This window comes from Callorhinus ursinus, unplaced genomic scaffold, assembly GCF_003265705.2.
Source record: "Callorhinus ursinus isolate GAN/ISIS: 27379988/994484 unplaced genomic scaffold, GSC_fseal_2.0 scaffold33, whole genome shotgun sequence".
In the NCBI taxonomy this organism is placed as follows: Eukaryota; Metazoa; Chordata; class Mammalia; order Carnivora; family Otariidae; genus Callorhinus; species Callorhinus ursinus.
In genome coordinates, this window is record NW_027397095.1 from 3,157,960 (window position 1) to 3,180,674 (window position 22,715).

The window sequence follows — 22,715 nt, forward strand, 5'->3', positions numbered from 1 at the left end:
AGGATTGTTTGTTCCAGCAGTTTGAAAAATGTCATCGGAATTTTGTTTGGGATGGCATTGAAGGTATAGATTGCTCTGGGTAGCATAGACATTTTAACAATGTTTATTCTTCTGATCCGTGAGTACGGAATGTTTTTCCATCTTTTTGTGTCTTCTTCAATTTCTTTTATGAGTGTTCTGTAGTTCCTAGAGTATAGATCCTTCACCTCTTTGGCTAGGTTTATTCTGAGGTATCTTATGGTTTTTGGTGCTATTGTAAGTGGAATCGTTTCTCTAATTTCTCTTTCTACAGTTGCATTGTTAGTGTATAAGAAAGCACCTGATTTCTGTGCATTGATTTTGTATCCTGCCACATTACTGAATTGCTGTATGAGATCTAGTAATTTGGGGGCGGAGTCTTTTGGGTTTTCCACATAAAGTATCATGTCTGCGAAAAGAGAGAGTTTGACTTCTTTGCCAATTTGAATAATTTTATTTCTTTTTGTTGTCTGATTGCTGTTGCTAGGACTTCTAGTACTATGTTGAACAATAGTGGTGAGAGTGGGCATCCTTGCCATGTTCCTGATCTTAAGGGAAACGCTCTCAGCTTTTCCCCACTGAGGATGATATTCGCTGTGGGTTTTTCATAGATGGATTTTATGAACTTGAGGAATGTTCCCTCTATCCCTATACTCTGAAGAGTTTTAATCAGGAAAGGATGCTGTATTTTGTCAAATGCTTTTTCTGCATCAATTGAGAGGACCATATGGTTCTTCTCTCTCCTCTTATTAATGTGTTCTATCACATTGCTTGATTTGCGAATGTTGAACCACCCTTCCATCCCGGTGATAAATCCCCCTTGGTCGTGGAGGATGATCATTTTAAAGTATTGTTGGATCCTATTAACTAGGATTTTGTTGAGGATTTTGGAATCCATATTCATCAGGGCTATCAGTCTGAAATTCTCCTTTGTGATGGGGTCTTTGCCTGGTTTGGGGATTAAGGTAATGCTGGCCTCACAGAATGAGTCTGGAAGCTTTCCTTCTGTTTCTATTTTTTGAAACAGCTTCAGGAGAAAAGGTATTATTTATTCTTTGAATGTTCGGTAGAATTCCCCAGGGAATCCAGCAGGCCCTGGACTCTTGTTTTTTGGGAGGTTTTTGATCACTGCTTCAATCTCATTACTGGTTCTTGACCTATTCAGGTTGTCAATTTCTTCCTGTGTCAGTCTTGGCAGCTTATAGGTTTCCAGGAAGGCCTCCATTTCATCCAGATTGCTCAGTTTATTGGCATTTAGGTCTTTTTTTTAAGGTTTTATTTATTTGAGAGGGAGAGTGCACACACAAGGGGGAGGGTAGGGGCAGAGGGAGAAGCAGACTCCCTGCTGAGCAGGGAGCCCAACAGAGGGCTCCATCCCGGGACCCTGAGATCATGACTTCAGCTGAAGCCGGACCCTTAACTGACTGAGCCATCCAGGTGCCCCGGATTATTTCTTCCAATCTTTCTCTTTTATGATCTGAAACAGGGACTGGCTAACTTTTTCTGAATTTCATGGGAAATTCAGAAATGAATTTACATACAGTCATTTAAGAGATAGTTTAGGTTTTGCGTGCCATAGGTCTCTGTGGCAACTACTCAGCTGTGCCATTGTAGCACCAAAGCAGCCTTAGACATTATGTAAACAAATAGGCAGAGCTGGGCTCTAATAAAACTTTATCTAGGAAGACAGGTGTAGTGGGCTGCTTTTGACGCACATGCTGTAGTTTACCAACTGCTGATCTAGGTGGGATGCTGATTATTCTCAAAATCATATCCTCTAGCCCACACACCACCTTGCATTTGTTTTTTGCCTTATACTAATTGGGAACTACCTGTCCCCTACAGGTCACCGCAAACAGTGGTTCCTTAGGCATCCACAGGGCTTGTGGCCTGTTTCTAACAGCCCTCCTTTGTGGCACTCCATGTCCTCTGAATCCCTCACACAACTAAGGCCTAGAAACAACCTGTTGATCTCACACTCCCCAATCTCAGAGTCCTCTGAGCAGGTTGTTTTCAAGCCTGCCAGTTTTCATATCCCCTGCTCCTGGAGTGAAATTTCCACCAATTTGATTATGAGGTGATGGCAGTTGGCAGGGATTAGCACCCATCATGTAAAAGTTCAGGTTCTTTTCGGTGAACCCAACTCCTACCTGGGCGCATTGACAGCCATTTGCCAAAACAGTCTAATCTCTTTTTGCACCACAGGTTACGAGCCTCCCTGGATGACTGAGGGCACTGCTGGCAATGGGCACTAGTTAAGAGCAGGTGACTGAGAAACTAGGGAGTAGGGCACGGGGGATCCCTGCAAGATGATGAGTGCAAATGACGACTCTAGCTAAGAGAAGGAGTAAACCTAGTGGGCATATTCATTATTCATGTCCCCACTTGACTTTAGAATGACTGCTGCGTTTTAAAAAAAAATGCACAGAATTTTTATTTCACCCAAATTTTAAATTAATTAAAACATGAAATTCTACAGAAAAAGACGTGCTGTATGATCTCACTTATATGTGGAACCTGAAAAGACTGAACTCATAGACACGGAGGGTAGGAGTGGTTACCAGGAGCTGAGGGGGGGTGGGGGAATTGGGGAGATGGTGGTCAAAGGGTACAAACTTCCACTTACAAGAAGAATATGTGCTGAGGACCTAATGTACAGTGTGGTGATTATAGTTAATAATAGTATGGATATATTTGAAAGTTGCTAATAGAGTAGAATCTTAAATGGTCCCACTGCAAAAAAGAAATGGTAATTAGGTGATGTGAGGGAGATGTCAGCTGATGCTATAGTGGTAATCATGTCATCAAACGCACCTTATCAAATCATCAAATTGCACACCTTAAATTTAGACAGTGTTATATGTCGGTTATATCTCAATGAAGCTGGGACAATATAAATAAATCCACATCTTCCTTAAATCTGAATTCAAAGAACAACGTAGTCTAAAAGTTCTGAGGCCAGATTTCTTGTCCTGGTTTTGCCTGAACATGCTGGACTTTAGTTTTCTCTTCTATAAAGCAAATGGACCTCACTAGACAATTATTGATTCTAATCAACATTTTCTCCAGTCAACAGAGAAAACATGGAAGCCACAGAAAAACCATAGGTAATTTAACAAGAATCACAGAGAATTCTGCTGTTTAGTTGTGACCATTAACTACATTTGGGCTCTTTTTCTGTTCCTATGCTATTTTCACAGTCATGATGTCACACTATACAAAATGTGAACTGCTTTGCCACTGAAGCATTTTTCCCATGGTACTAGACAATTGTTCAGGACTCTTCTAGCTCTATGATTTCAGGTATGATTAGTTTCTTATGGAGAATATAAAGACTACAAAAAATCATGGTGAATAATATTCGTCTTTTTCCAATAAGCAAGACAATATAAAGTTTTTCATGGAAACTAAATGGAACAAATGTAAAAATGAATTATTTGTAAACTTAGAAGGAATTATGAAAATCCTCTATTTTTACTTGTTAGCCATTGATTGGGTTATAGCCTGAAGAACAATTCAGCATGGTGAATTGAAGAACAGATTGTGCCATTCCTTTCTCCCCAAGGAGAAGTATATGATACATAAGACTAGAAGTTAGCTTTTATGAAAATTCCTGGAGATGAACACATATAATGTTTAGAAAAACTAGAAAACTCTTCTGATTTAAGAAGTTTTGGGTCTACTTTGAGCAACTGGTAAAATAGTGGAACAATATTGCCGTGTGGACTAGAATGAAGATGGCTGAATTTGAGAATGAATTATGGCAGGCTTTATGTGATAATACAACAGCATTGAGAAATCAATAAAGTAACTTTGGAAGTTTGGACTTTGGCCAAATATTGAACAAACACCTCCTACATACAACGTATTGGCTCTAGGCACATAGCGTCTAAGGAAAACCAAAGCACTCTTATTGCCTGTAGGAACTCACAGTTGAGTAATGAGATGAAGGGGAACCTTTGGACAGACCTAGCTATAAGGTGCGATGCAGAGTAGTAAGTGTCCTGGCAGACAGGCACTTGAGGTGTTACAGGAATTTCTTTCTTCTGTTGACCTGGAGCAGTGTTCCAGTGGATCATTCCAGCCCAGGAAAGAAACCCTGGGCTGAGCGGCGTCGCATATAAACACAGAACATATGGTAAGCTTTCCTTCCATTTAGCTGAGACCTGAAGTTCATTCCAAATGCAACTCAAGAGCAGTAGCACTTTTACTAAAATGGTGAGAGGAACACTCCCCAAGTCCAATTATTACAAAGGCCAGGGAGGGAGGCAGAATCACACCTGCCAGGGTACACCGTATCAAAGGTTCAAAGTTGCAAAGGGAAACCATTTCAAAACCTCCAGGATTAGGTCCCAGAGGGGCAATTAGAAGGCCCTTCCCATGAAAGAGTTCAGAACTATTTACATGAACATGCCCCAAGAGCAGGAGTTTATTTCTGGACAACTGACACCAAAGTTGTTTTCCTCCTTCATTAAGTCTCTAGATCTTTGGAAACAAAACCTTTTATTCCCTTCCCGGCAACTTTGACCCTAAATGGCACGGGAATCTAACATTTTCATTTACGTTTTACCAAATGCCAGGATAATAGGCCAAGTAAACCAGCAACAGTCACCTGGGTGATTCTAAATCTCTGGATGGTTGACAAAAATTGATTGAGTTTGATGTCAACATCATTGCCTCAGGGTAACATACCTTGACTCCTCAAGTAGAACTCTGGTTCCTTTTCTTATGCTCACACTTATCCCTCTGTGTTTTACTTATCGGTTTGCTTGTGTATCTCCCCCACCGGGCCTAATTTTAGGAGGAGAGACACCGTGTCCTTGCTCACCATCGTTTGCACAGTATCTAGCCCAGTGCCTGGAGCATTACTGCACACTCAATAAATATTAGTCGAAGGGAAGAACGCTAGGACAACCTGTGCTGGGCCATCACGAAGTGGATACGATATGCTATGATATGATAAGATAATGCCATGGGGAGGCAGCCAAGAGAGCGCTCTGCCCAGGGTCAGCCAATTCCTTGGAGATTTGCCTAAGGCGGCGGCTACGAGGGCTAGAGCTGCACCGCTGTGCAAGGACTTTTTCCTGATTTCAGTTGAAGGTGATCAGGAATGATGGGGCTGGGGAAACCAACTTGACTGATATTCTGATATCATTTCCATACCCAAGTGAGGACCTTGGAGTCCATGTGGTGCAACTTCCACATTTTAAAGATGGAGAAACTGTGGCACAGAAGGCAACAGCTGCTGTGCCTGAGGCACTAGCTGGCGGAGGAGCCTTTCACACCCATGTCTCCAGACATCCTGTTCAGTGCCCTTCCCTCTGCAACTGGCTGCCTCTTAAGGCCTGAAACTCAACAGGCCAGCGTTTCATGGGCAGCTCCACAAAGTAGCCATGTGGCTCTGGGAGATCTCGTCCCCCTTTACCCACCTTAGTATCCCAGTGGGAAAATCAGCCTTATAACGTATGCCTCCCGGGGCCGTGGTGAGCTAGCCTTAGAGGAAGCCGTGCTTGTAGTGTTCCCAGCAGAGTGCGTGTTTCATAACTGGTTCCCAACTCTTAAGTCCCTTCTCTTCCATGTGGGCACACGGGACCTTTCAGGACACACAGAAATGAGGAGTGTCTTCAGTGGTTGGGAAGAGTCAGCTATGCAGAGGGTCTTGGCTGCTCAGACCCATGTCATCCTTCAGGAGACACATGTGGAGCTCAACCCTGCATCCGTGTGCTTTTGCTCTGAAGAGACTCTCCTCCTCCCTCACTTCTGACATCCGCCAAGGAAACACAGCCTCAAAACATAGACTTTCCAATTTTCCTAGTAAAATGAATGAAAGAACCTTTTGGGGAATAAAGTGATCTCTTTTTAGCTCCCCTTGTTTACTTTTCCATAAGCTCCCAAGATGGCTTACATGTTAGCTGTTAATCACACCATCTGTTCAAACTGTACTTCAGTAAATGATTCAATTCATACTTTTCTTCTAAAAGAATCTTTTTAAGGATGGTGTTTATGTCTCTGTTATCCTTCATTTGGCAACGTAGTTGAGCTATTTTAACTTTGCTATCATTGTAAACACATATTGAATCCCCCACTTCTTAACTGTAGAAAACAAGACAACTCCTCTGCTTTTGTTCCACATGACTCTTGGCTTAGAGGGAGAGGGTGCTATTTATTAGACAGAGATTCTGTCTTTTCTAAAAAGAAAAAAGTGAGGACAAGAAGTCCCAGCCAATGTTTTCTTTGATATCTTGAATTTAGTAACAATGACTAGGTTCTAGCTCCAGCTCCGTGAGACTGTTCAGGCCAAGCCCAAATGAACAGAGCATCCTTAGCCATTAGGAAGCACCAGCTCTGCTGAGGAGCTTAGCTGCTCAGCTGCATCTCATCTTTCAGGAGGTCAAGCTTCCCCTGGTTTAGAGAGGTACCTGGGAAGAAATGTCTGGATCTCCTCAGCAAGTCCAGGCCCAAAACTTGGGTGGTACCAGGTCTGGGCGGGAAGTAAAAGGGCTGGTTGCGCTTTTGGGGAAAAGGGAGGCCCTGGAGTTAGTAGGGTGAGAAGTATAGGAGAGTACAGGTGGACTTATTGTTGCAAAATGTGCTATGGACCTCTGAAAGCTCTGTATCCATGTATGTGTCTAGGGAAGTTCACATAGCAGCATGGCTTTGTCCTAGTGCTGGCCCATATAGATGCCATTCTCTCCTGCTTTCTAAGACCCATAGCTACATGGAAGGAGTGCTACATTGTGCAATCATGTACACAATATAAGAATTACATGAAGTCAGCACATAACTTGTGTGTGGGGGCCCCAATAAGAAGGGTTTTGTTCTTCATGCCAAGAGATAAAAGGTAGTTGACGAAGGCTCAAATAAGAAGAGATAATCTTGCTGGGTTTCTAAGGTTGGATAGTTCACTAGTTCTAAATGCACACATTTGCAGAGTCTACATCAATAGTGTGCATAGAGCTGGAAATGAATGTGTTTGTGGGAATGGTAACATATTTGTATGGTTGGATCAGCAGCAATCAGGACACCCGTGTGGGCTGGGTTCAGATCTCTGAAGGTCTTAAGTGTCACAATGAAGAGTTTAGCTTCTTGCCTTCACATAACTGGACATCACTGAGGACTCTGACACAATCTCAGAAAAATGTGTGACACCATAGTATGGAGCCTGTATTGGAGTGGGTTGCCCATGAAACCATGTCTCAAGTTGTTGCAATAGTCAAAGCAAGAAATGATGAGGGCTGAAGTTAAGGGAGAGGCAGTAGGATGAGAGACTAAGGATGGATTTGAGATTTATCACAGGAGTAGAATAGGAAGCACTTCAAGGATAATTAGAGCTTGTAGTGAGAGAGGAAGTGGATTAGAATATGTCTCTCAGGTGGATTGTGGCACCATTCAATGAGATCCAGAAAACAGGATGAAGGGAGATTTAAGGGAAGAGGTGAAGCTCTCTGTTTTTAAATGATCTGATTTGGGTTGTCTGTAAAACTTGAGGTAGATATGGGTCCATTTTCCATGAATGCATATGACTGGAGCTCAGAAGAGATGCCTGAGCAGTAGATGGAACTTTGGTAGTTATTACAGTAAATAATTATTGGACAGTGTTCATGAGTTTGTACTTGCTCCAACCAACATCTTCTGCTCAGCTTGTCTTGGAAAAGCCATGTTTAACCCATGCCATGATATCTCCTCTCCTCATGGTTTGGGGTGGAGAATTAAATTAATTATAAAACAATAATCACCAAATATGCAGCGAATAATAATAAATCAGTATGTAGGCAGTAAAGGAATTAACAATATGGATAGGGTTGAAAATTCCATAAATATCTATATTCCCTACATATGTAGGGATGTATCCTTGGTCAGACATGTTGAGTATCGAAACACTGTGGGATTTAAGAAACAAACAAGCAAGAAAATGAGCAAAGGGGAAAAAAAAGAGAGAGAGAGGCAAACCAAAAAGTAGACTCAACTATAGAGAACAAACTGAGGGTTACTGGAGGGCTGGAGGGGAGGTAGGTGGCAGGATGGGTTAAATGTGTGACAGGGAGTAAGAAGGGCACTTGTCATGATGAGCACTGGGTGTTATATGGATGTGTTGAAGCACTATATTATACATCTGAAGCTAATATTACATTGTGTGTTAACTAGCTGGAATTTAAATAAAAACTTCAAAAAAATAAAAAATAAGAAAAAGAAACATTACAGAGCAAAGCATAGTTACCTTCAAAGGGAAATGGCAAACTGCTGGGAACAATGTATCAGAATCAGTTTCAGCTTCAAGGGACAAAAAACTTAATATTGAGTGGCTTAAACAAGATGGATGATTTTTTTGTGTCTCATATAACAGATAACTGAAGATGATAGGTCCAGAATAGCTTTGGTAGTTCTACAATATTCATGGATTCATACTCCTTCCAGCTAAACATTCTGCCCTCATTCTCACAGAGCAAGGAATGTTGTTAGAGCTCTAGATATCACAATTACATTCTACACATCAGGTTGGAGGACAGGGAAAAGATGAGAGCTGATTTGCTTCTATTTAGGGCTTTCTAGAAATTCCCTACAACATTTTTACTTCTACTTCATTGATAAGAATTTGGTCACCCAGACACACTTAGCTTCAAGAGAAGCTGGGAGCTATAGGTTTAAGAAAATTTTTTTTATTTAAACTTTAGTTAGTTAACATACAGTGCAATATTGGTTTCAAGAGCAGAATTCAGTGATTCAACAATAGCCCAACTGTGGAGAAAGCCCAAATGTCCATGGACAGATGAATGGATAAAGAAGATGTGGCATATGTACACACACACACACACACACACACACACACACACACACACACACACAGGAATATTACTCACCCATCAAAAAGAATGAAACCTTGCCATTTGCAGCGACATGGATGGAGCGAGGGAGTATTTTGCTAAGTGTAATAAGTCAGTCTGAGGACTATAGTTTTTTAGCTAGATATGTTGCCACCTGAATACAATTCAGTAATCTATCACCAAAGAAGATTGGGAGAATAGATAATGGTATAGATAACTAGCAATCTCTGCCACAAGACATAATACCAATTTGGCCCCATTTGGTGTAAAGAAATACCGAAAGGAAAGAATCACCTAGAAGTGCCATGGGAAGATTTCCAATCAGTCTGATAAGCAGAGCATATTTTAAGAAAGTTGTCCAGGTAAACACTTGACATCAGAGAGATCAAACATGAGTTATCAGGGATGGTCTCATAGGCACTTAGAGAAGAGTAAAGAAAAATGTGGGAACAAGTAATGCTTAGAAAGTAACCCAGTCAAGTTGTGTATACCTGAAAGGTCGATCAGTAGGTAGAGGGGCCCCAGTCACAGTATCCCATTGCAGGATAGGAGGCTAATCCATGGATGGTGGTGGGGATGATAGAGGTCATTGACTGACTAAAGCACAGCAAGGTCTGGGTCCTAAAAGGAGTGAGGTACTAAGCAGATGTCTAAGGCAGAAGCATGGGTCCAGAACTGAGACACAAGTTGAGTGGAATAGCAAAAAGACAGACTGGTTGTTGAGTCCCCAGGAGGGACCTTAGAAGAGTGGTTCCCAAAATTTTGGGTTTCACATACAAAGTACATATTTTTTTTTCCCAAAGTGAACTTGCCATAGTGTTGGCAACCTTTTATTTGCTGTAACGATATATTAAAAACAAAACAACCAACTGTCCACAATTTATAAATCCTATTATTTCATTGTAAAGACTATTTTAGGTAAAAAATTAGAAAACAAATTCAAAACAAATAAAAACTCTTGTCCAAAATTCAAAATGTACAGAAGAATGGGCAATAAAAAGGCTCCCTCCTACCCCTCTTCCTTTATCACCCAGTTTCCTTCTCTGGAGACAGCCACCATTATTTGTTCTTTAGACATCCTCCCAGAGATATTCCATATATAAGTAAACAAATACGTGTGTGTATAGTATTCTATACCTACTGTTTTTACTAAAAACAATATCTTGAAAAGCATTGCATGTCAGTACATAGAGAATTTTCTAATTCTTGTTATGTCTGCATAGTAGTCCATTGTATGGATTTACCAAATTTAAGTCATTTATTAATGGACATTTTAATTATTTCCAACCATTTACTATTCTAAATAGTGCTTCAGTGAATTGGCTTAGAACACTCTTTGAAATTGAATGAAACTAAGTCTGAAGAGCTCATTACTTTACTTTCATTTCTTTTCATTTCCACACAGACTGGTAAAAACTTTACCAGCACCAGCACGTTTTTATGTACTTGGGAAACAGTTTTCTGCAGTTCTCCACATCCTTGAAGTCATTCAGGCTTGTGAAATGGGCCATTTGTTTTTGGCTGTCAGTCACCTCCTTTATGAAAAAGTGGAATCCATCCAAAAAGGTGGTCTAGGTCACCAAGCAGGGTCTGAGTTTCTGTTTCCAACTGCTTGTTATACTGTTTTCCCTGTGTTGAAGTATTTTTCCTATCTGATTTTTCCTATTGTCATTTGCAACCAGCCACTCCCATAACATGAAGAGATTTGATATGGCTAGACATGGGATAATTAAAGATGCCAGATGTAGCAACAAAAGGACAAGACTTTGAATACTACTCAGGCATTTGGGTGGATTTGGAACAGGGAGAAAATGTCATCCTCTGGTGTTGGGATATATTAGGCATTTTTTTTTTGTACATCTTGGCTTCACTTATACATTATTCTAGCTGTCACTGTGGTGATCAGCTATGTGGGCTCCAACATACTTCATGCAGGTGCAACCAGACAATACCTTACCTCATGCCTTCATTGTATGCCTCTTAACTCCTGAGCTGGGATTTACTAGTGAACACTACTGTGAGTGCACTACTCAGGTGCCTACATATATATGTACAACCTGGAAGCATGAAGGACTGGGTGGATGGGTGAATCCTTATCCATTGGGAGATAGGAGATGGTGACTAAATTCATCCCCCTGGAGGCAGTGCCAAATAGTGGTTAAGGGTCATGGAATCATGCAGTTTGAACTCAAATCCTGGTTCCACCATTTATATGCTGTGTGACCATGGGCAAGTTGCTTAACCTCTCCAGGCCTCAGTTTCTTCATTGGCTAGTGTGAAGAAGAATAGTACCTACCTGAGAGGGTTGGTGTGTGGATTCCACAAGATCACATATGCATTAAACATAGAGAAGGGCGTGGAGTACTTAGAGAAAGTTGGTTAATAATGATCTATTCACCACATCACTGTCTCCCAATTTACCCTCAGAAATTTGGAAAAAAAAAATTCATCCCTCTGTTTCCACCCATGGATGGGATGGAGTTTATACAACTTCTTAAACAATTCAACTGGATTAAGCAAAGAGTCTCAGTTGAGGTCAGCTCAATAACATATCCTTGAATTGGCTTTCCCTGCTTTCTTGATTCATTATCCATGTCCCTCGTTCTTACTCTCTGAAATTATACTCCCATTATAACATCTGCCCCTAATTACTCTGCCTCAAATCTAGGTAATGATAGGAGACAAGACCTTATAGGCAGACAATCATCACTCAGGAATTTTGACAGCAGAAATGTGTACTCCAGGGGCGCCTGGGTTTCAGTCAGTTAAGCATCTGCCTTTAGATCACACCATGATCCCAGGGTCCTGGGATTGAGCCCCATGTTGGGCTCCCTGCTCAGTGGGGAGCCTGCTTCTTCCTCTCCCTCTGCAGCTTCCCCTGCTTGTGCTCTCTCTTCTTAAAAAAAAAAAAAAAAAGAAGAATGGTGTACTCCAGGTCAGGTAGGGTTCTAGTCTCTGGAAGGAGAAGGGAACACTGCGTGCAAAAGTAAGGCTGCTCCTGAGTCCTAGAAAGCCTAGACTACCAGACAGCTGACCATGGCCCAAAGAACTAACTGGGAAAAGGTAATGGAAGTTAACTGGGATACAGGGTCAAATATGGAATAAAAGTTGATTGTTCTGATATTGAATCACAAATGTATTTAGAGTTTACTATATACTCCTTGCCTAAGCTCAAGATTGAAATTAGAGTGGGGCTCAATATGTAGACAGGTAGGCAAAGTAATCCCCACTATTTGGAAAGAAGTATTTCACAGACCAAAGACTGGGAATGACATGGAAATTGACAAGAAAGGCAGCATTCCTATGTTTGATGACCCCCTGGTAGATGGGATCAAACAAGTAATATACTCCTCATGCAGACCCCATGTTTCTTGGTTTAGCATTTCACTTTATGGCCCATATGAATTTCTTCACCTGTTTGATTAGAATACTTGAACATGCCACCAAAATGAATGGCAATCAGTTTGCATTACAATTTACTTTAAGGCACAATCTTAGATGTACCATGGAAACTACACTGGATTTATAGTCAAGACAACTGAGTGTAAGTTGTGCCCTTTAGTAAATCATTTAACTTCTCCGAATCTCTTTTCTATTCTGAAAGTGGGGCTAATATTTGCCTTGTCTATCTCAGGTTTGCTGTGAGTATAAAATATGATAATATATGTGAAAATAATGTATAAATTGCTAAGTGTTATATACATGCTAGCTACTATTACAAGAAAGTATCTTTAGTACTGAGGGGAATAGAGCTCCTTATATTATTTGCCTTAAGTTTCACATATGATACAAATGCAATAATGTTGGTTTCACAGTGGACAAATTTCATATATTTATGATGTTAAGTTACTGGGCCACTGCTTTGTCCTTTCCAGCCTGCTGCCAAAAATATGGCTTTCAAGCCCCTGTCTATGCAGCAAATTCCTCATTAGCCTCTGGGGAAGTCCCAGTTTAGATGTCATTTTGCAAACAAGATCATTAAGGAAAAGAAAAGCATCACATATTGGCATGTAAGCTATAGAGACCTGGAATGATCCAAGGCAGAAATCTGTTCTCTGTGGAAAACTTTATTCTTTATTCTCAATGTTATAGCAAAGCATAAGAATTATAAAATAAAATGTCTGAATGTTTAAGGACTTCTGTGTGATTTTATGTATGTAAATTTTTCTCTCCCCTCATCCTCATTAAACTGTTACCTGATATCCACACTATCATATCAGTGTCTTCTAGATGGGATTGCACACACTCCTGATACCAAAGGTGTGGTCTACATACTGGTAACATTTGAATCACCTGGAAGCTTGCCAGAAATCTAGAAATCCAGAATTTCAGATTATAACCCTGACCTATTGAATCAGAATTTGCATTTCATCAAGATTCCCCATGTAATTCACAAAGTTTGAAAAGCAGGGGTCTACACTAACCTGCCCTCTTAAGTCAGCCCACTTCAATCTTCTTAACCCCTTAGGTTTTATTCCTGTGCTTCACTCTGCTTTGATCTGGGATCCTTACAGCAATCCCTGACTGTAGCCCTCTGGACAACTCTTTCCTTTTAGTATATGTGTGCCCCCCACGTGTCTGAAATTCTACTTTTCCTAATGTATGTTGATTTACCAACCAACTTGGCGTCCCCATTGCTTTCAACATATAAATATATACTGTATATATTGCAGCTCTACCTCTTTAGAACACAATCTCACACCCCTACCCATTCAACTCAGCCAGTACTGGGTAAGCTAGACCAACTCCACAGGAAGGAAGGGAATAGGAGAAAGCCAATTTGGCAGTTACCATAGAGGTTACCTAGAATAGATGGGGTATGTACATCTGAATCTTGTTAAATTTCTTATTCCTCTAGTCTTAGATTTTCAGCAGTCATCTGGTCCTTTTCAGAGTATAAGTTCCTAGAAGATATGCAGAGATCTCCCTTTACTTTTTGCACTCTCATTTCTGTTTGTGGGCAGGGAAGTGTAGGGTAGACAAAACAAAGCAATAGCTGATCTAGAAGTCATCCTGATCTGGTTCTGGAAATTACAAACTCGTTGCAGCAAACATGTCAAGAAAAATGACATACCACACAGAATGTGGCATGTGCCTTCCTGCCATATCTTTTTTTCCCCCACCCGGTGAACACCATGACTACCTGGCTGCTTCAGGGCTAGTATGTGAAATTTGTTGCTCTTAGTGGGTTAGCATTTGTGGCTAGTATCTGTGGCTATCCCTTCTCTGGGAAGGGGCAGTTTATAAGCAAGGACACACTGTTTCATTTGTATATAAAAGAACAGCTTCCCTCCTTATGTGTACCACAGAGACTAACCTGTCCTCTCTATCCCAAGTTCTAGCACCCACTTTTCCTTGGTTATGATTATAATCAGTGAAAAATAAATCCTCTGACCAGAATGGCTACCCATCCATATTCTCTCCATTAAAATTCTAGCCATTTATTTCTCAGTGTCTTCGAAGACATCTTTCTCCCAAGTCAGAATTAATATTTTCCTCTAGTGCTCTCACAGTAGTTTGGTTTTTTTCCTCCTCTGTTATAACACATACCACTTTCTTCAAAAAATTGTAGTTAGTTGAGTATATATAGTACATATTCATCTCCTTCTCTTTGTAAACTCTTTGAGGGCAGGAACCATGTATCATTTATCTCCATACGTGGCATAATGCTTTATCTACAATAGGGATAAATAAATACTTGTTTGATGAAAATTGTGGATCAAAGAGAAAGGTGAGGGCAAGGAAATAAAGAAATGTGAGTAGAGAGGGGTTGTAGAATGTGGAAGAGACAGGAAATTGGAGAATCCCCAGCATGTCTGGCTCTTTTCTCCTGCAATGATATCCCGCCCAAATGTTTTTCCTAATAACCATCCAAAAACAACCAGTAATCTACTTTAGTAATTGGTTTTCATCAACTTCTTAATGATTACCTAGTCTTGTTTACTGTTTACCTCTGCTGGAAACATTAATTATTTACCTACTTCTCTCTACCACCCAACATTACACAACTGTGTATTCCCTATTTTCAGAAGCTCTTACCCATATCACTTTTAGCTTGTCATTTTGTATCCATCCATGGTAAACATCCTCTATCCCCACCCTCTCTACCCCTAAAACTTTCACCAATACTGACACAGGAAAGTTTGTACTTCATCATTTGCTACTATCTTCAGTTCCAACCCACTCATAACTTATTTTTGGGCCATATGATAATAGGATATTCTCTAAGATTACACTTGCAGGGTGGAATGTTGGGGTAAAAACACCTAAAAGTAGGGAATTGGTTCTTCCATTTTAATATCCTTAGTCTCTGTGTGCTGGTCTTAATTTGGGGAAGTAAGTGGGAGTTATGGGGGAACTTGCATTAAGAACACTTGGTTTTAGGGCACCTGGGTGGCTCAGTTGGTTAAGCGACTGCCTTCGGCTCAGGTCATGATCCTAGAGTCCCGGGATCGAGTCCCCCATCGGGGTCCCTGCTCAGCAGGGAGTCTGCTTCTCCCTCTGACCCTCCCCCCCCTCATGCGCTCTCTCTCTCTCTTTCTCTCTCTCAAATAAATAAAATCTTTAAAAAAAAAGAACACTTGGTTTTAGATACTTATTGTGACCTTGATCTACCTCATAGGTCATGGTCCCCCTTTACTGAACTAAACTTTTCTTTAAGTAACTTAAATTGAACAAATGGATATTGAGCATCTGTAATATGTGTAACACTGTGCTACCTACTGTGTTCTTACAGGACTCTGCACATACTTCTATTAGAGCATTCTGTGTATTAAATTGCAGCTGTTGGTTTAGAGTTTGTTTTTTTCACTAAACTGAGATGAGAATATGTTTTTTCAAGTGCATCCAGTGCTCAATACAGTGTCAAGGACAAAAGGGGTGCTCAATAAATGTTGGAAGGATAAATGTATAGGCACTTTAAAATAAAAACAAATAAATGAAAGACATGGTCCCTCCTCTGGAAGAGGTCACCAACAAGCAGGTAGAAAGGGAGAAGAGCTCTGAATACAAATAACTGTAAACAAGTCAGAGAAACAAGTCTTGCCATTCTGTTTTATAGAACCCAGCAAAAAACCGTGAGATTCATTTTGACCAGGAGATCTTGAGTCTATTTAAATTTGAACTCAATGAGACTTTGGGGGATGACTTAATAATGGCTTATGACAGGTTTACCTTTGGTCTCAATTTTCTCATATTGTCTTCAAGTTCGATTTTTATTTTGTCTTAGAAATTCATGATTTGATGACCAGTTTTATTTTTATGTTAACCAATATTTTTTCTCACCATGGATAGAGGGACTAATATTAAAAATCACAATAGGTTTGTTGTTTTTGTTGGGAGAGGAAGAGGAAAAATGAGAAGGAAGAGGTATGGTAACCGAATTTTCTAAGCCTAACACTGATATGGATATTCTGACAAGTATGAGTCAACTTTCAGGAACACCATGATGGAATATTAGAGCTGGGAATTACCTCAGATAATTTAATTATGAGGGACAATGTGATGCTTAAAGGTATGGGCTCTGCAGAGAGAAATGGTTTTGAATCTTGGTCTTGCCTCTTTTATGTAACCTTGGCTAAACCATCTAACTTCTCTGAACTTTATTTTTGTCATCTGTAAAATAATTTTTATGTTAGAGTGTTATTATAAATATTAAATGAAATGATGCATAAAACATTATCTTTAGTATACAGTAAACATTCAGTAAATTTATTTCTATTCTTCTGTTATTACAGGAGCCTGGATATGATGCTCAAGTGACACAGGCATTGACTACAAGTTGGACAAAATGGGCTTTTAGTTTTTTCCAGGCCTGAGACTCTGAGTTTGTAATTCTTTGGCTGGGGAGAAAGTAAACTTTACTTACCAATGCCTGTGCTGATCAGATAACCTCAAAGCCCAGACACACTGCATAATTCTCCGACAGCAATAACTCAGCTGGCAGTTCCCAGGCAGAGATGTGGGAGAAAGTCCAATATCCGGGAAGCGCTAGGATCTACAACTTCCTGTGGTCTGCCTAGTGAAATTTGACCAGATAAGAACAGTTAATAAGCAGTTCTTGAGATAGAAAATCTTCTTTTATCTCTGAATGTGGATATATTGATGTTAAATATCTGAATGGATGAGGTTAATTTGAATAATCTTCTATTGTTGCAAGAAATGCGGAAAAATGTTCAGGAAAACTTGAAAAACTCTTCATACCTATGGCATGAACCGAAAGAAGTATTTTCTTATTCTGAAAAATGATGACTCCACTGTTTTGTGTGAGGGTAGAAGCTTTTAAGGGCTGGACCCTGAGGCACCCCATTGTGGTGCTTAGGAGGAAATCAAGACTCATTCTGGACCAGCCTTCTGTAACACTTTGCAAGTCATGCCAGATTCCCAACAGGGCTGAACAATTTACCTTGAGGTCCCTAAATATTTCCAACTGCAATTAATGGCTTGAAAAAGAAAACAAGCATTGCAATGAAAGCATTTAATGGCTATAAATTCAATTGCCAAGAAGTTCTTCTCTTTTGAATACTCAAAGGACAGGATCCCTGGGCAATGACTTATTATTTCCCTTGCCAGCACAGCAATGATTCCAGAGACTGTCCAGGTAAATATTTTGATAACTAGATTCCCCTAGTGATCCTCCCTCCTTTATTATCTTGAAACAATTTTATAACTGTGATCATATGCCCCCTTTTCTCCTGTCATCATGCAAGGGTGAATTTACTATAACATGTCAGAAGCTGTATTCATGGCTCAAACTCCCTTTGTAAGCAAACCCAAGCTATGGGCCTGATAAAGATTTAGCAAGAAAGCAGCATAGCTTAGTATTTGAGTGAGAGCTCTGTTGTCAGGTGATCCTGAGTTGAATTCCCAGCTCTGCCACTTACTAATTGTGTCACTTCTGTGCATCTCAGTTTCTTCATCTGGAAAATGGATATTATTATAGTCATACTTATCTAATAGGGTTGTTTCAGGATAAAATAAAACAATGCACAGCGGTGCCTGATTCAAATGTTCAGTAAATAGTAGCTACTATTATTATTGAGAAGCAGATTTCCTCATCAAGTGCACCAGATGAGAGGATGTAATGGAAGTGGATATAAGTACTTTATGAAGTATGAAGTAGTTCTGAGAGTATACCATTGATTTTTCTGTTGAGTTGGCATATGCTAGTATTAGAGGTATTTGTGGAGGGCTGTAACTGTAGTCTCTTAGGACCTCTACAACTCCTGAGACTACAGCTATATTAGGGGATGCTTGGACAATAGCAATTTTGAACACCAAAATCCTTGGTCATTAAAGCAAAGTAGGTAAAAAAAAAAATAACCATTAGTTATATTACAAGACAGGATAAACACTGGGGTATAATACTTGTGCCTGTCTTACTGTTTTACTTCTCCAGCAAAAGGTTGACAGTTCCCTATTTGGCTTTTGCATCAAACATAAACCCAACAAGGTGGTGGAAATGCATTTATAATTCTGCTTTTGGGGATATGGCTTGGATAAGTTGGAAGGTAAAATTGAGGCATTCTGTGAAGGACTCCCATTCTTTTAGGAGTTGGAAACACATCTGAGATCTGCACTGAAGAGAGAAGGGAAGCTGGAAGACACAGTGGATTGGTTTTTCATACACCTGGGATTGGACTGAAGTGGGATTGAATTGATTGGATTGAAGTGCTAAGAGTATGGAATTGTCCATTTTTGTTGTTGGAATATCAGTTGCTGGGTATAAAGATGTTTGCTGAGACAGTGAGATCTAGGTCCTAAGGCACCTGCATGAACTTGACACAAAACTGGGGAAATCATTTGTCTCTGCCTCTCTAATACTTAGGTTTTCTTTTCTTTTTCTTTTTTCCTTTTTTAAAGATTTATTTTTACAGAAAGAGAGCAAGAGACTGAACGCAAAGGGGGGAGGGGTAGAGGGAGAGGGAGAGAGAGAATCCTAAGCAGACTCTGTGCTGAACACAGAGCCCGATGTGGGGCTCGATCTCACGACCCTGAGATCATGACCTGAGCCTAAACCAAGAGTTGGACACCTTAACCAACTGCACCACCCAGGGGCCCCTTTCTTTTTCTTTTTTAAAAATCAAAGTGAAATTTATATACAGTGAAATATGCATATTTTAAGTGTAAAATTGATGCATTATGAAAAATGTATATACCTATGTAACCACAACCTCAGTAAAGATATGGAATATTTCTACAATCCCCCAAAATTCTCTTGTATTCCCTTCCAGTCCAGTCTCTACTGCAACTGGCAACCACTGTTCTGTTTTCCATTCCCCCCAGATTAGCTTTGCCAGCTCTTAAACTTCATATGCATAAAAGCATACAATATGCATGTTTTTTTTGTATCTAGCTTCTTGTACTTAACATTTTTGAGATTTATCCATGTTGTTGCATGCATGTATTAGTTGTTTCTTATTACTGAGGAATGTCCATGGTATGAATATACTGCAATTGATTTACCTATTCTTATACTGATAGAATTTGATTTGTTTCTGATTTGGGGCTATATTGAATAATGCTGCTATAAACATTTATGTCCAAGTCATTTTGTGGGCATATGTTTTCAGTTCTCTTTGGCAAATATCTAGGAGTCTAGTGGCTGGGTCAAATAGATATAGGTTTATTTTTTTTTAAGTTTTCAGTTGTTTTTTGGAATTGTTTGTAAAATTTTACCAGCCCACCAGCAATATATATGAGTTCCTGTTGCTTCACACCCTTGCCAAAAATTGGTGTTGTTGGTATTTTTTATTTTAGCCATTCTGGTGGGTGTGTGGTAGTGTCTCATTGGGTTTTTTGTTGTTTGTTTGTTTTTATTAGGTTTCTGTTTTTTATAGTACATCATAAGTTTTTAATGTAGAGTTCATTAGTTGTGCATAACACCCAGTGCTCATCACAACACGTGCCCTCCTTATGTCTCATTGGTTTTTTTAAAAACCATTTTGAAACTACTGGATCATATGGTATTTCAATTTTTAACTTTTTGAGGAACCTCTATACTGTTTTCCACAGTGGCTGTACTAATTTACATTCCCACCAACAGTATACAAGGGTATTTACCCAAAGAAAATGAACACACTAATTCAAAAAGATATATACACTCTGATGTTTATTGCAGCATTATTTACAATAGACAAGATATGGAAACAACCTAAGTATCCACTGATAGACAAATGGATAAGGAAGATGTGGTATATATACACAATATTACACAACCATAAAAAAAGGATGAGATCATTCCATTTGTGACAATATGGATGGACCTAGAGGGTATTAAACTAAATGAAATAAGTCAGACTGAGAAAGACAAATACCACATGATTTCACTCCTAGGTGTAATCTTAAAAAAAGCAAATGTGGGTGCCTGAGGTGGTTCAGTGGGTTAAGCATCTGCCTTCGGCTCAGGTCATGATCTCAGGTTCCTGGGATCCAGCCCCGCATCGGGCTCCTTGCTCATTGGGGAGTCTGCTTCTCCTTCTCTCTCTGCCCCTCCTCCCTGCTCATTCCCCCTCTCTCTCTCAAATAAGTGAATAAAATCTTAAAAAAAAAGCAAATGAATAAACAACAAACAAAAAACAGAATCAGACCTGTAAATACAGAGGACAAACTGAAGGTTGCCAGAGGGGCGAGGGGTGGGGGGATGGGCAAAATGAATGAAGGGGAGTGGGAGATACATGCTTCCAGTTATGGAATGAATATGTCACGGGAATGATCCTGAGTTGAATTCAGGGAATGAAAAACACAGCATAAAGAATATAGTCAATGATATTGTAATAGCATTGAATGGTGACAGATGGTGGCTACACCTGTGAGCATAGCATAACATATAGAGAAGTTGAATCACTATGTTATACACCTGAAACTAATGTAAAAATGTGTCAGTTATACTCAAATAAAAAAAATAAAAAATATTTTGAAATAACTTTAGATTTAGAGAAAAGTTATACAGTACAGACAGTTCTCATACAGTTTCACCTTAAGATTACCCTCTTATTGTGGTTTTAATTGGCAACTTCCCTAATGACATATAATGCTGGGTGGCTTTCATAAGACTACTGGCAATTCAGTCTTCTTTTCTGAAGTATATGCTCAAATCTTTTGCCTTTTTTTTTGTTGGGTTGTGTTTTTGTTATTGATTTTTAGGAGCTTCTTGTATATTCTAAACATAATATTTTATCAGAATAGAAACATTGTGAATATTTTCTCCCGGTTGATGATTTGCCTTTTCATTTCCTTAATGGTATTTTTGAAGAACAGAAGTTTTAAATTTTGATGAAGTTCAATTTATCCATGTTTAAGTGATTAGTGCTTTTTGTGATCTGTCCAGGAGATTTTACTACTGTCAGTGTCATAAAAATATTTTATATTTTCTTCTAGAAGCTTTATAGTTTTAGCATTTAGTTTGGTCTATGATCCATCCTCAGTTAATTTTAGAGTATTGTGTGAGGTAAGAGTAGAGGTTCACTTCTTATACATGTCTATATTAGTATCCTATATTCATTTTTAGGGCTCTTATAACAAATTGCAACAATCTGAGTGGCTTAAAGCAACATAAATTTATTATCTCACAGTTCCACAAGCCAGAAATCCAAAATCAAGGTGTCAACAGGCTCTGGGGAAAAAATCCTTCCTTACTTGTTCCAGCCTTTCGTGGCTCCAGCCATTCCCTGGTTTGTCACAGCATAACTCCAATCTCTGCCTCCCTCTTCACGCGGCCTTCTTCTCTGTGTGTCACTTGATTTCTCCTCTTCTTGTAAGGACATCAGTTATTGGATTTAGAGATTTTTCTAATTCCAGCATGGTATCGTCTTGAGATCCTTAACTAATTACAACTGCAAAGAAACTTTCTCCAAATAAGGTTACATTCTGAGCTTTTAGGTGGGTATAAATTTGTATGTGGGGGATATTATTCAGCCCACTACAATATCCAGTTGTTCCGCCACCATTTATTGAGAAGACTACCATTTTGCCATTGAATTACATTGCAATCTTTGTCAAAATTTAATAGCCTTTATAGGTGTGGCTTCAGTTGTGGACTCTGTATTCTGATCCATTGTTCTGTTTATTTATGTTTAAAGCAATGCCACTCTAAATATAGCTTTAGAGCACGTCTTAAAATCAGGTGGTGTTCATCCTTATTTTCCTTTTCAAAGTTGTTTGGCTATTCTAGGTCCTTTGTTTTTGATATGTGTTTTATTTTATTTTATTCAAGTATAATTAACATAGTATTATATTAGTTTCAGGTATATAATATGATTCAACAATGCTATACATTTCTCAGTGCTCATCATGATAAGTGTACTCTTAAACCTCTATTTCCCCCTGTTTTTGATATATTTTTCAGCAATTTCTACAAAAATTCCTCTGGGATTTTGACTGGATTGTGTAGAACATACAGATGAGTACAGAGAGAATTAACATCTCATAGAAATGAAATTGGTTTTTGTATGTTGACCCTGTAGTCAGTGAACCTTATAAATTTACTTATTACTATTGGCTTTTTATTTTCACAAATGCTTTAGAATTTGCTACCTACAAGATTTTGCTGTTTGCAAATAAAGACAGTTTTCCAGTTTGATGTCCTTTATTTTTGTTTTCTTACCATATTTTACCAGCAAGAACCTCCAGTGCAACACTGAATATAAGTGGTGAGAGTGGATGGCTTTAACAGGGTCCTAAGTTCAGGTGGAGATAATTCAGTTTTTCACCTGAATGATACTAACAGTAGGGCTTTTGTTATTTATGTTTTTGGTAGATATTGTTAATCAGGTTGAGGATGCTCCCTTCCATTTCTAGTTTACCAAGAGTTTTTATCATTAACAGGTGTTGAATTTGATGAAATTCTTTTCCTGTGTTTGTTAAAATACATATGAC

The 22,715-nt window shown here is 39.3% G+C and overlaps 1 long non-coding RNA gene across 1 annotated transcript in view; it reads left to right on the top strand.

The window, feature by feature from the left end:
* The window catches only part of LOC141370369 (uncharacterized), a 169,398-nt gene extending 150,621 nt beyond the window's left edge, over positions 1-18,777 (top strand). The window contains exons 2-3 of the long non-coding RNA XR_012374358.1: positions 16,577-17,439; positions 18,391-18,777. This is a non-coding gene — a long non-coding RNA (uncharacterized lncRNA). The remainder of the gene's footprint in view (positions 1-16,576; positions 17,440-18,390) is intronic.
* Positions 18,778-22,715: the final 3,938 nt, after the last annotated feature.